This window comes from Balaenoptera musculus, chromosome 2 (assembly GCF_009873245.2).
Source record: "Balaenoptera musculus isolate JJ_BM4_2016_0621 chromosome 2, mBalMus1.pri.v3, whole genome shotgun sequence".
NCBI classification, from domain to species: domain Eukaryota; kingdom Metazoa; phylum Chordata; class Mammalia; order Artiodactyla; family Balaenopteridae; genus Balaenoptera; species Balaenoptera musculus.
Window position 1 is genome coordinate 166,142,944 of NC_045786.1, and position 13,535 is coordinate 166,156,478.

The following is a 13,535-nucleotide window of genomic DNA, read 5'->3' on the forward strand; positions in this document are numbered from 1 at the left end:
TATTGTAAAATAAACTGAAAATTATACGAAAAGATAGCCATGCCTGGATGGGCACATTACGTGTATAAAGCTATGGATCTAGGAAGGTTAGTATCAGTAAAGATATGTGTAATGTGGAACTTTGTTATTGTATTCATCTTTTTAAAGAGGACTCGATAAAATGGTCATTTGCTGGTACGTCATCTTAAGATCTGGACTGAAATTTATATTAGATAGCATTGTTGATTCTTTTTAAACATTGGAGTAAGGAAACTAACAAGCACATTCCCAGATGTGTCTTGTTCTTCAAAGTAGTCACTGGAGGAGACTCCAACATCTCTGTTTGTCTGCGGTTTTGAATAGCTTTCTGAACTTCTAGAAGGGCACTTACTTGGGCCCATAAATTCCCATCTGCTTTTTAAAGAAGCAGCTAGACTCCCTTGCCCACTGGTTAGATGCAGAAATCAAGGCTTCCTTAGACTAAACAGTCAGGTAGAGTCATGGGAAATGGAGACAAACAAACAAAGCCATTTTCAGAGGTCACTGGTCATGTCACCTGCTCAGTCCCACCATCCGAAGGATCTGATGCTGTGACTCAACTATAGCCTGGCCTTGCCTTGGGCAGAGGAGGCTGAGCCCTTACCAGCCTGTCTGGATAATTCAGTTCTTCTCTGCTTGCCTGTGATGGGAAAAAGGAGGAGAATTCTCAGGAAGAACCTCAGCTTTCAGTTTGACTTGTGTTGGGGCTTTCATTGTCTTTTCTTTAGCCAGGAGATGAGGAATTTTGGAATCTACCACCTTCCTCACTTTCTCACATTTGCATACCCCTCCTCCCTCAACCCCTTGCTCCTTCATTTTTGTACACTGATCATTTCTGGGCCAGTCAATTCCAAAGCCACTCCCTGGTCACCTCCTTTCTGGAGTTTGTGTACATTTTCTTGTTTAGGGTATCTACCTGCAGTCAGGGACAAAAACTGAAGGATGCTTGATCCACGATGAGGATTTGGTTTCACTTAGCAGTAAAATTCTTTCTGCAGACCAGAAGGTCTTGGTTTTAAAATCACAAGAGTCTATCTCCCATGTCATTGGGTTGGTGTAATTTATGTATTATGTGGGGAAAGTAGTCTGTTTGTAGTAATGATGGCTTGGGGAATTCAGTATACGAGCCAAATGTAGGACAGTTGAGCTGAAAAGACCCCCTCTTCTCTACATGATACCTCGCAGGATTTTTTTAAAAATAGGTCCCCTAAGAACATTTCACTCCCCTCTCAGAAGGTTTGTAGATATAGTCATTTTTGGTTCTGCCGGGTAGGTCAACACAGTATTTGCAAATGAAATGGTGATGGCAAAACACGTTCATGCCCAACTAATGACAATACTTTCTCTGAAACTCTAGAATTCTGGAATTATTTGGATCTTAAAGTATCTCCAGTTGACTTTGAGACAGCAACATAAGTTTTTGATAATGCTATCCACATTCTGATTTAAGCCGTGGCCATTCTTTCTTTCTTTCTTTTTTTTTTTTTTTCCAAAACCCTCAGAAAGTAGCTTTCCAAGTTAAACCGGGTTGATCCAGTGAATGTTTGACTTCAAATAATTTTTAAAATAACTTGTTCACCGTTCAAGTCCTTCAATAAAGGAGGAGCAGAGGGGTAAAGTTGCTTTGAAAAGCAGCTCTGCTTGGCAAAGGAATTCCAGCACTTCTGACAAAAGATGGATATTGAATATGTGTGGCGAATGCCCCCACTCCACATTTCAGGGAAGTTCCTCATTGAATACTTCTCGCTCACAAAGCTGGAGTCACTGTGAAATCTCACTCCTCGGATCTCTGTCGGGGCTGAACTAACCTCCCAACCTAGTAACAAATTGCCTCTTTATGGGTTCATGTTCTAACCGAGAGCAAACATCTGCATCCCAGGGCATCAAGCCATAGAACCTAGTATGAGGACTAGCCATGACCATGCTAATCTGGTTGTTCCGGAAAATGGAGCAAAGGGACCTGGCACAAAATTCTGAAAGCCCTGCCCGAAAGGAAGGGTGAAGGGGGGGCATCTCCGCGTGCTCAGTGGCTGGCTACTGTCCTCCTGGGAGGTGGGCCCTGTTACTGTCTCCTGTTACAGGTAGGACAGCAAGGTCAGATCGGGTCCTGAGTCTGCCCAAGTCTTCCAGCTGAGGTCTGGATTTGAACTCAGCTCTGTTTAGCTCCAAAGCCATCTTCTTGGTCTCATATTATGCCGGTAAAACAAGTGAAATGCCCAGCTCCTTGGCCTGGCAAGCAAGACCTTTTGATCCCTGGCACCAAGTACTTTTCCTGCCTTTCTTCCCACTGTTGTCTGTCAGGACTCCAGCCATGTGGAAGTCTCCTGCTCTGTGCCACTCTGTCTCTGTGCCTTTGCTGGCTCTGTTCTGTCTTCCTACATGGCCTTGCCCTGCTGGCTCTGCACATGCACACTGGCTTCCCTGTCTGGCCGCGTGGATGCGGCTTCTGCCACTCTGAAGACCCTGGGGCCATTGTTGGGGCTTTTCTGTACTCCAGCACAAGTCCGTCTGGAGTCGGAGGTGTCCGACCTGGGACCACACAGGCAGAATCAGCATCAATTCAGCTCCGTATCTCCCACCAGCTGACCCCAGGCCTTGGTGCAGTGAGTGTGCTAAATAACTCCTTGTTTAAGAATACGGCTTCACCCTTGCCACCCCCCACCAGCCCCCGCTCCTGCTTTTAGATCTCTCCAAATTCCAGGCCAAAGACCATTAGCAGGAGAGTGTTAATTAACCACAGTGGGTGCTCTCCTGAAATAGATAAAAAGAGGAGGAGGGAGAGGGTCTGTCCATCTGTCAGCCGAGCAGTTGCCCAGAAGTTGGCTGCGGTCATCACGCAGCCAGCATGTGCCTCGAAGTGGTCAGCCTGCAGGTCACACTTGTGTCTCTTCGGCCACACCTGTGTACACTGGCAGGCCGACTGTCACCTTTGAACCTGAGGACGGACACATCCAGGTGGAGTGTCCTTTAGTCATCTGGGTGGGTCCTGAATGAAGAGAGCATGAAGGCTCCCCAGACCAGCCTGGGTTATGTCCCCATTGGAGCCTTCCTTTTCCTGTCTGTGAAATGGGGGAATAATCAGGAAACAAACTGCAGTTCCCTCTCAGCTCAGACACCTGCCACGATCCAACATTAATACGAGTTCTGGCTGTGTTCAGGGAAGACGCATCCCAGTTTCCCAGTGGTACAGCCTGTGAGGGGCCACATGGGGAAGTGGGGGCAGAGCTGCCCAGACACAACTGACCCCCCAAAATGTTTCCTCCTGGCCTTGAGTAGTTGAAAAAGGCTGCCTCTTGACACCTAAGCAGTGGCATATTGTTGGGAGATCCTCAACCACTTTTGGGGGTCCTATTTTAAGACCATGGTTCCCACCCCCTGCCCCTCCACATTGACAAAGCAAGTCAAGGAAAGATCATCGCTTGGTCCAGCGAAAAGAATGATTCCAATGGTGGAACTCTGACACCGGCAGTTCATCTAGCGAGAGAATAGCATTGAGGACTTCCCTGGTGGCGCAGTGGTTAAGAATCCGCCTGCCAGAACAGGGGACATGGGTTCGAGCCCCGGTCCGGGAAGATCCCACATGCCGCGGAGCAACTAAGCCTGTGCGCCGCAACTACTGAGCCTGCGCTCTAGAGCCCGCGAGCCACAACTGCTGAGTCCACGTGCCACAACTACTGAAGCCCGCGCGCCTAGAGCCCGAGCTCCGCAACAAGAGAAGCCACAACTAGAGAAAGCCCGCGTGCAGCCAAAATTAAAAAAAAAAAAAAGAATAGCATTGAACACTGGCAAAGCTCAACCATCTCTGTCTGATTCCAGAGCTTCTAATCCCCACGGTGGTGGCCGGGGAGAGGATTCTGAGCCTCTGGCTCCGTGGGTGGTGTGGCAGCTACAAGTCCAGCCTCCGTTGTTAGGCTGACTCCCAGCTCTTGTGCCTACGAGCCGTGTGAACTGGAGAAGTCCTATAATCTCTCTGCATCTCAGGCTTCAACTCTGTAAAATGGGGATGATCTGACCCCCTTCTCGGGGCTTGTGAGCACTCATCAAACAGCTGTGGGAATGTTTGCAGGCTTAAAGGCCTTAGCACATTAAGGGATTTTCACCATTAAGGCCCTCAGCTCTCCCACATGAAAAATTAAGGAAGTTATTCATCAAGGGACAGAGAAGCCTAAATATCTGCGGCAGTTTAGATAGTGAGGCCTGGCCTTTGCTCCCTGCATAACAAAAGGCTCAAATCCTATCCTGGGGGAATTGCCAAGGAAAATGATACTTCAGTTAGGAATCACAATTCTCCACGTCTTCATTTAATGCTCAGATTAAAGCAATGGGGGACGGGGAGAAGGGGGTACCACAGGGTAGGGACTAGTAACTCAGCTTTCCTGATGAGGAAACTGAGGGCTAAAGAAGTCCAGTTACTTGCTGGCTGGGCTTTCTGGTAGCCCTGGGGCTCCTGTCTAGCAGACAACCGAGAGTGCAGCCTGGCCTTTGGCTCCTTCAAGTAACCAGCCACTCCAACTCTTCCTGGGTCAAAATCAAGGTGACTTCCAGTGGTGATGCGTCTGAAAAGCTGCAGGACCACTTGCTGGGAGGGTGAGGTCCTTCTGCAAAGCTGTGCACACCTACCTGCCCAGGTGGAGGTCACCCTTAGCCTATCTCCGCCTCCCAAAAAAGCATGGGGGAACTGCCAGTTTTTAGGTCAGAGTTCAACTGTAATCCACACCTCATCTCTCCTCCCTCCCCCACCTACTGACAGGTTTAAGAACTCTGCCCCAAACCTGTTTCAGTGAGGCATTTACTATTCATAGATTAATGTACTAAGTAAGGGTTAAGATTTAAGACCCCCTAAGTAGATTTACCCTAGAAATCCCCTCCACTCTTACTATACACAAGGTCTGTGGAAGGATGCTCATGAAGGATAATAAAATTCATTAGGAACACCCTAAATGTTCACCAGTAGGGTACTCATTAAGTAACCAGTGCAAACTCATAGTGGAAACCCCATAGCCATTGAAGGGAATGAGGTAACATACGTGTTTCATAACTGATATGAAAGGATCTCCAGGATGGATTGTAGTAACAGAGGCAAGTTGTGGAACTCTTACATGGTATGACTGTGTGTGTGTGTGTATTACATACACGTGACAGCACTATTTTCCAGGGGTTAATAAATATAAATGAGATAATATTCGGAAGGCAGTTAGAACAATGCCTGGAACATAGTAAGTCTGTACCGCGTTTGAGAAACAAATATAAATGCAAGAGAAAAAATCAGGCAGGTCCACTCTAGAATTCAGAGTTCTGGTCACCTCTGTGTAGGAGGGACTGATGATTAAAGGGGGCTCAAGCGTTATCGCCAATGTTTTACTTTTGCACAAAGACACGACATTCATGTTTTAATTGTGGTATTAAAATTAAATATACATCCAAACCCAGTAACTCCAAAATATGAAACTCCTTTCCTCTTCCGCACAGGCAGCATTAGAGGGAAACAGCACCAAGGTCAAACAGACACCTTGAGATAAACCCACACGCCACCCACTCCCCCATCTTCATTTCCTTCACTGACACCTCCTCACAGGCAAACAGTGTCCTTGGGAATGAGTCCCCCTTGCTAATGACTCACTCCCCTGGCTTCCTGGACAGCAGCTGGGGGAGTGGGGCAGAGGGGGGTGTCCCAAGTAGGCAAATTATAGGTTTAAAGTCTTAAGACTGGATTCAAGTCCCAAAATGTGCCCTTCGTATGTGTAAATCACTTCTCCTTCTGATCTCTGCAGTGGGAACCCCAATCTTTGTATATCTCTTAACTCTTTTTTTTAAAGGCATGCATTTTATTGGCTATAAAATATTAAGTTTTGCTGTTTGTGCCACACATGTACATGGGTGTGTCTGATTATCTTCTTAGAACATAACTCTGTGAGTGAAGTTATTTGGTCAAAGGCTATACACATTCAAAAATTTGACTTTTTAAAAAAGTGTGTACCTCTTAATTCTTGAGAAACAAGTGGGGTGCATGTGAGCATAATTATAATTACAATCATCTTTGTCCCTTGGTAACTAACAGTGCCTGGCACTCATAGATGCTCAGTGGATATTTGTGAAACTGAGCTGAAAATAGTTTATGTGGAATTAAATTAATGACAAAGGAATTGCTATTATAAAGCCTGAAATTAACATTCTGATCTTTCAAACTCATATTCGCAGTACACTCATTCAGTAGATATTTATCATTTACCTTCCGTGTGCCGGGCACTGTGCTATGTGCTGGAAAAAAGTGATGAAAGTGAAAAAGTCCCTGACCTCACGGACCTTACATTCAAAAGAGATTTCCAGCAATAAAAACCTATGCCTAAGGAGGAAATAAGACAGGGGATCTTAGCTGCTCAGTGTAGCAAATGCGAACAGGACATTTTAATCACAGTTCAAAGGGTTGCAATGAGCAGAGCAACATGCGAGTTATTGGGAGTCACATAGACTCATAACTCAAATGTAGATACCACATGTGATCTTTACATATACATATTTGTATATCCTGATAGAGCTTTTTCTAATAAGCCTACCTGATCTTCAATCAGGGAAAGATCTGTCAGCCGACTGACGATCTTGGGGAACGTAACTTTGATGCCATGAACTCTTGGACCAGCCATCGTACTCAGACCTGAGCTCAAACTCCAGTTTCACCATCTCTTAGCTGGGTAATTGGGGTGACAGGGCAAGTTCTCAGGGTGTCTGAGTTCAGATTGCTTGTTAGGACTGCTTTGGGGGTTGTTGCTACATGGAAGAGAATTAACATAGGTGCAAGTCCCCAGCACACACTGGCTCAGCCAAGGGAGGCGTTCTGGCCGGGGCAGGAGGGACAACCAGCAAGAAACCTGCGCCCCTACAGAGGCAGATCACTAAACTGCAGCCTGCGGAGGCACCCTGAGTGTTCAGATTTAGCACTTACCAAGGCCCTAAATACTTCTAAGGCCCAAGTCGTTGTATGGAGACTCAATTTTTTTTTTTTTTTTTTTAATTTTATTTATTTATTTATTTATTTTTGGCTGTGTTGGGTCTTCGTTTCTGTGCCAGGGCTTTCTCTAGTTGTGGCAAGCGGGGGCCACTCTTCATCGCGGTGCGCGGGCCTCTCACTATCGCGGCCTCTCTTGTTGCGGAGCACACGCTCCAGACGCGCAGGCTCAGTAATTGTGGCTCACGGGCCTAGCCGCTCCGCGGCATGTGGGATCTTCCCAGACCAGGGCTCGAACACGTGTCCCCTGCATTGACAGGCAGACTCTCAACCACTGCGCTACCAGGGAAGCCCTGGAGACTCAATTTGACTCAGAAGATCAACCTCGGTCCTCTTCAAGGGAAGGAGAAAGATAAAGAGGATCTTGATAGTATTTCCTTATCTTTAATATCTTTTAAAGCCCTTTTATCTTGCATTATTATCTCCATTTGCACATGAGGACCTGAGATCCTGGGAGATTAAGTGATCACACAGATTGTAAAAAAGTAGCAGAAGTATGATGTAAACCCAAATCTGCCCAAAGCCTGTATTCTTTTCATGCAACACACAGGGAGGTAAGGAGGAAATGCAGTAGGATAGAAATTTCCAGCAAGGGCTTTCGCCTGTTAGTTTGCTTGGGCAGGTTTTGTAACCTCCCCTGATCCTCAGTTTTTACATCTATAAGATGGGGCTAATAGTAGTCCTATCCATATAGATTGTCGTGCGGACTAAAGTTGCTATTTGTGAGTGGCTTTAGCGACATGGTGGTCCCGAGGGATGATGTTATGTGGAAACACATGGGCCTAATTCACAGAAGGCAGACTCTGTGGTTAGAGGAAAGACATTTATTTTGCTTGCATTGTTTTTTTTTTTTTTAATTTTTAATTTAATTTTTATTTTATATTGGAGTATAGTTGATTTATAATGTTGTGTTAGTTTCAGATGTGCAGCAAAGTGATTCAATTATAAATAAACATATATCCATTCTTCTTCAGATTCTTTTCCCATATAGATTATTACAGAATACTGAGTAGATTTCCCTGTGCTATACAGTGGGTCCTTGGTGATTATCTGTATTATATATAGTAGTATGTATATGTTAATCCCAACCTCCTACTTTATCCCGCCCTATGTTGCTTGTATTTTTCTTTATGTGCACATGAGAGTGTGATAGATGATAAAGATTACCCTATGGCTACATAAGCCTCAAGATCTCATCACCTGAGAATGAAGGTGCTAAGTGGCCTTTGTGTGCACAGACACATGTGACATCTTAGCCTGGTGCTTAGCAGGTGCTATGGTAGAGGTAATTAAGAGATCTGGTGAGCAGGTGAAACCAGGATTTGAACTAGGTGCCTGACTCTGAACAGACATGGGCAGCTGGCTGGCTGTCTTCTAGACCATTCTACCTCCGGATGATGCTGCTGAGAAGAGCAGAGAAAGGATTTACGGCAGCACTTTGCAAATTGCTGCAGGCGGTGCAGTATGGGAGCCTCACCGTCCCTGCCCTTCCCCTGTGCATGACTTAGGACAGGTGGAATGTTTCAGAGAAGTGGCTGACCGCAGGTATGGGATGTGGCCAAATCCTATTAGCTCTCTTCCTCTTTGGAAGAGGGCTGTGTGGGGCTGGAGTGCCCAACCAGGCCTGGGGGAGCCGATGGCACGGGCCAACCAGGTCAACTGCGCAGAGCTGAGAATGCGGCCCAGCAAGGCTGCTTCCAACAATGGAAGATTGTGCTGGAAACCTGGGTAATGCCACTCATGCCTTGGGACATGGGCAGCCCTCTGCAGAGCAGGAGGCCCGCTCTGTGAGACGTTACTGACCACTGCAATAATGGGTGCAGTAATGATGGGTGGGGTCCCCCTAGCTTTCCCTGTACCTCTCTGAGGAGGGTCCTGCTGGAGGGATCCCCTCATCCCCTGCTGAGTAGCCTGACTCTCTGGTCCTGGCTCCAACATATTTTGCAGAAGTAACGAGCACCCTGGAACATGAAGGAAGCACCTTCAGTGTGAATCAGTTATTCAAGCCCCAGGGTCGAGTGGGGTCTGAGCTCCATCGGGGCTGACCCGCAGCCTGGGTAGCAGTTTGCATTTCCTTCTCTCTCATGGGCTCAGGTCCCCTGGAGGGCGGAGAAACCGCACAGACTTCACAGTTAGACTGCTCCAGGTTCGGCTGTCACCTCTGGCACTTGAAGCCATAGGATTGTGAATAAATCCCTTTAAGTCTGATTCAGACTCACTGCGCTCCGCTTTAAAATGGGAATAAAGACACACCTGCTAGAGCTGGGGTAGAGTGCCGGCTGACAATGGCGTTGGTGTCAGCCTGAAGGCTAAGGCTGCCTTTCAGGTTAGCCTTACAGGTTCCACTCAAGGGTCAGGCTTAAGTCTACAGTGAAGTCAGAGTTAGGGACCACCACTGGGGGCTTGATGGGTCTTAGAATTAGTTTCGATTGACCTCAATGACTATGCGTCTCCCAGAATTGCTGTCGGGTTAAGAGTCCACTCAGATTAAGTGCTTGGCATTTACTGTAGTTCATCAATCCTAAGATGTGCTTTTTCTGTTATCCATATTCTAATGCATCCGATGTTAGGGTTGACTTACACCTATGGTGAGCCATAATTAAATTGGCAAAACATTTATCTTTCTTTGTACACATGAAATAATGGTGCATCTGACGTTGGATGGCGCCTTTGGTTAAGAGAAACACACTGTACGGTTACTATTCTTGAGCCACCTGCCCTCTGCTTGTACATCTGTTTGCTCAGATGAGTTACCGAGCCCTCCCTTTGCTATGCCTGGGAGCTCCCATCCCCACTTTAGCATGTGTCACATGGCATTTTCTGCTCACTACATATTCACATTTTTCTATCCTACTCCTATAAGGTCCTCCAGGGAAGGAACTGGTCTACTTTCACTCCCACATGGTCCTGGTCCCCCAGGACCAGGGTCTGATATGAACCATGGTGTTAGTAAAAGCTGCCATTTATTGGGCATTTGAACAAACGGCATTTGCCAGAGGCTTTGCTTTTATATTCTCATTTAATCCTCCTAACAGCCCTCAGAGGTAGGTATTATTATTATTACCCCAATTGATAGGTGAGGAAACTGAGGCACAAATAGCTTAAGGGGTTTTTTTCAAGGTTACTTTTTAAATAATGCCCTTGGGGCTTCTTTAAAGACAATTTTTAAAAATTGCTTTATCAAGATATAATTCACATCCCATAAAGTTTACCCTTTTAAAGTGTACACTTCATTGATTTTTAGTATATTCCCAAGATTGCATAACCATCAAAACCATCTAATTTCAAAACATTTTCATTATTCCATAAAGAGATTGCATGCCCATTAGCAGTCACTATCATTCTCTCCCCAAAGCCCCTGGCAGACACTAATCTACTTTCTATTTTTATGGATTTGCCTATTCTGGACATTTCATATATATGGAATCATACGATATGTGATCTTTTGTGTCTGGCTTCTTTCACTTAGCATGTTTTCAAGGTTTCTCTACATTGTAACATATGTCGGTACCTCATTCCTTTTTAAGGCTGACTAATATTCCATTGTATGGATAGACCACATTTTTTTATCCATTGGTCAGTTGATGGACATTTGGGTCATTTTCATCTTTTGACTATTTTGACTAATGCTGCCATGAATGTTTGTGTACAAGTCTTCATGTGGACATAGATGTATACCCAAGAGAAGTGAAAACCCAGGAGTAGAATTCCTGGGTCATGTGGCAACTTTATATTTAACCATTTAAGGAAATGCCAGACTGTTTCCAAAGTGGCTGTACCATTTTATATTCCCACCAACAATGTATGAGGGTCCCAATTCTTCCCCATCCTCACCAGCACTTGTTAGTGTCTGTCTTGGTTAATTGTAACTATCCTAGTGGTGTGAAGTGGTACCTTATTGTACTTCTGATTTGCATTTTCCTAATGACTAATGGTGGTGAGTGTTTTTTTATGTGCTTATTAGCCATTTGTATATTTTCCTTGGAGAAATATCTATTTGAATCCTTTGCGCATTTTTAAATCGGGTTGTTTGTACTGTTGTCGTTGAATTTTAAGAATTCTTTATATATTCTGGACACAGGTCCCTTATTAGATATGTGATTTGCAAACATATTCTCTCATTCTGTGGGTTCTTAATAGTGCCAAAAATGATTTCCAAAGTGGTTGTATCATTTTGCATTCCCTTCAGTGATGAACATTTATGTGGTTTTTAACCTTTATTCACCAGTTTTCAGGCTAATGAGGCGGTTCCCTAGTTATACTCCAAGAGAGACCCAATGAGTTCTTTTTTATCCCCCCTTTCCTCTGAGTGTCACAAATTCATGGATTTAAATTTATTTTATGTGTTTCAGTAGAGTGAAATTCATTTTCTTATTAGGCTCTCATTTTCCATCTTTTGTGAATGCGAATCTTTCCTCCTGAGTCCCAAGTTGAAAGAACCACAGTAGTTTTTCTTCCCTTTCCTTCCTCCCTTCCTCCCTTCCTCCCTTCCTCCCTTTCTTTCTCTTTCTTTCTAGTTAAGGGAGCCAGGTAGATTTTTGAATTCTCCCCAGTGCAAACTGGAACAAGACATGTGGGTATCCCTCCTAAAGGCGTCCCCCAGTCCCAGCCGCTCCCAGCCTGAGCGTGGTAGCCACCGTCCAGCAGATGCAGCCTCTGGGCCAGAACGCTCACCGGCCTTCCCCTTCACCGGCTCCTCAGCTGCCCGCGTGTCTGCCTGGCTGTGGAGGAACGACAGTGTGCGTGTGGGGTTGTGTGGTGCAGGAGGGACCAGAAGAAGCAATGAAGCACATCAGACGTGGGTCTGGGGCTGGGTGGAGATAGTGGCAGGATCAGTCACGGCTCATGCAAGGACCCATAGGGCCCTGCATCCATTGATTCTTCTGTGTTCAATTCATTCTTCTTTGGGGTGGTTTCGGTTCAGGACAGCTTCCAGTGTGTCCCCAAGGCTCACCAGCTGGCTGTGGTCCTGGTCTAGGAGCTCATCCAGCTTGCGATCCTGCCCACACTCTGAGATGCTCTTCTGCACCTCCACAGCCTGGGGATCCTTTCTCCTGATGAACCATTACAGGTGGTGGTGCACGGCCCAGACCACGAAGGCCACGGGAATGTGACACAGGGAGCATGCGTGCGCACCACGGTCCAAAGCACAGGCCGTAGGACATCTGCTGCAGCGCAGACTTATCCGTCCGCCCCGCCCTCCACCCTGCACGCGCCCTGGAGCACCACACAGGCACAGCGCGGGGTCCCCTCCCACCCGGCCCCATTAGTCTTTCACAGCTGCCTTGCCCTCTTGTATGACAAGATGTTCCAGAGTCATCTTGTTCATTTCCTGCCCGACACCTGGAACCCTCCATTTCTGGTTTCTTTAAGTGAGAGACAGCATTTAGAGACCATATTCTGGGTACTGGGGATGCTCATTTATACTGACTGGATATCGTTCCGAGTCCTTTCCAGTGGATCTAGAGTTAACAGTTTTAATAAAATACAAAAAATTTTTTAAAGATAAAATAAGTCATGAGTTTGTACTGATCCTGTATTCCAAATTCAGGCTATATTTAACCTTTTTAAACTCAGATTTCTATCTCCTTGTTCCTACACCAAAATCCTGGCTCCCAAAGGCAAGTGGAAGGAGATAAGCATATAAGTGAAGTGCTAACAAAAACAGCTGACAGTTATTGAGTGATCATTATGTGCCAGGCCCCATCCAGTCCTCACCACCAGCCTAGGACCCAGGCACAGAGAGGCTGAGGAAGCTTCCTGGTCACACAGTTTGTTCAGGGCAAAGCCAGGATCCAGACTCAGACAGCGTGGCTCCAGGGCGAGCCCCTCCACTCTGCCCTCCTTAACTACCTCCTGGCTTAGGACAGAAGGCAACCAGGGCCCCAGAGAGAGGAGTGATTCAGAGCCCCTCCACTCTGCCCTCCTTAACTACCTCCTGGCTTAGGACAGAAGGCAACCAAGACCCCAGAGGAGTGATTCAGAGCTGAGAAATTGAGCAGAAGGGGAGATCCCTTCCACAGTGGGCTGGTGACACCAGGAAGGTTTCTGTGATGTTCCGCGTTCAGGGACACAGCCTAGGCCATGACAGTGACAGGCGAGGCCCATCACACCTGGCGCACAGTGGACCATGTTACCTCTCAGAAAGGTAAGCAAGCCCCATTCACCACTGAAGCAGCGCCTGGACATTTTGGGTAACTGACTTGTGTCATCTTGTTCTGCCCCATCCGGGCTGTCTTTGAGCGTGAAAGGGAATAAGAATGCCCCACACCCAGCAGAGTGAAACTCGGGTGAGGGCATCCCGAGAGGGAGTCCTACGACCAGCAAAGGGCTGGACCAGCCCATATGGGCCTGTCGCCGGGACCACCACGGTGGAATGCAGGCACCGTCTCTGCAGGAGTTTCATGAAGACATCAGTGTCACTCCCTTCTGGTGACAAATGCAGAAACTGAGACTGGGGAAAGACTTTCCTAAGCTCATGTAGCTACTAAGTGTAGAATCTAGCTATGACCTC

At 46.5% G+C, this 13,535-nt stretch overlaps 1 pseudogene; it reads right to left on the reverse strand.

Moving 5' to 3' along the window:
* Positions 1-11,915: 11,915 nt before the first annotated feature.
* LOC118889946 lies at positions 11,916-13,321 on the reverse strand (annotated as a pseudogene).
* Positions 13,322-13,535: the final 214 nt, after the last annotated feature.